Raw genomic sequence first — 1,503 nt, forward strand, 5'->3', positions numbered from 1 at the left:
AGCCTTTGTTTACCCTCAGTGACTGATTTAACTATGAGGAAAAGAAAGCCTTTGTTAGTGATTTAATCCTTTGCCTTGCACTGAAAAAGCTTGTGCATATAACATACAAAAATCAGAGAGCAACACTGAGAAATACTAGCACTGGTGTTTCTTATATTTGCAGTTCACATGTAAGTATGTCATCTTGGCAGTAAAATGGAGCTGATGGTGCTTAAAGCAGCTGTAACTTTCCCCTCCCCACGTACCAGAGAACCAAAAACTGGAAACGTCCCTCCTGGAAAATTAAACATTTTCAAAAATACTTACTTTTCTGTGTTCTGTTCAGCAAATTTGTGTTTTTTGGGTTTTTTTTGTTTCTTCCTTCCTTCTTTCACATGCAGCACAGACCATTTACAAAGACAATTACAGGTGGCTTCCTGAGAGTAATGATCCAGGAGAAAAGGAAAGGGACAGCAGCCTTAGGATGTTTTCTATTTACAAATCCTAACCAAGAAGTTTCTGTTCCCTCTCATGCAACTTTACAAACTGTCTTGAAAACAACAACCAAGCCACAAAATTATTCAGCTACTACTTTTCCAACATTACTATGAAATAATTCCGATATTGCACACCCTAGTGTTTTGGGGTTTGGGGTTTTTTCTCACTTGTGTTTTGTTAAAGAATGATTTTTGTAAGGCTGACCTAATGTATTTGTGATTTCCCTCTGGGACTCTTGAATGGAAGTGCTAGGGATGAGAAAAGCTTTTATGTGGCTTTCCCTTCCCCATTTCTTCTTTGCTGATCTAGAACCATCTGATCTTGGCTTGTGCCTAAAGGCAAATAGACCAGAGCTGTAACTGCGGTGTAAGGGTTTCAGTGATTTTACAGAAGGTTTCATCACAATGTTCCCCCTTCTTCCCAAATCTTGAGTAACAAAAAACCATAAACCAAAGAAAAAACACTTCAGAGCAAGGTGAGGAAAAGCCAGGAAATGGTTTGTGATGGCAGGAATTAGGGGAACTTAGTTGAAATTAGGGATGGTAATGTGTATTGCTATCACTCCATGACTTAATGAACTTCAACAACAAGCCTGAGTATTTTTAAAGGCCCTTGGGACAGCAGAAAAGAGAATTTCTGATCTCTGACAACACCAAAGAAGTTTTACTGGTTTTTTTCCATCAAATTACCAGCTGCTATGCTTAAAAACAAATTCTGCCATCATCTATTTTGTTAATTTTTTGTTTTTTCAGAAAAAGAGTATAACTTGTAGACCAAAACCTTATGTAGGTCACTAAGGTTGCATAAAATACTGTGTAAATGCTGTCATAAAACCAAACAAAGCAAAATTATTCTGCCGTAAATAACATGTGGTTGCCATTTGTTTACAATTTAGTCCAGCTATCAAAACAAGCTAAACATTTTGATAAATGGTTCACAGTTGTTTTGTAAAGAACACAGATTAGGGGAGGTATATCCAACATCTGCTCTTCTAGTGTCAGTAGTGCTGCTGAACCCCACCTCCCC

The sequence above is a fragment of the Fulmarus glacialis genome, unplaced genomic scaffold (genome assembly GCF_000690835.1).
Source record: "Fulmarus glacialis isolate BGI_N327 unplaced genomic scaffold, ASM69083v1 scaffold37971, whole genome shotgun sequence".
In the NCBI taxonomy this organism is placed as follows: Eukaryota; Metazoa; Chordata; class Aves; order Procellariiformes; family Procellariidae; genus Fulmarus; species Fulmarus glacialis.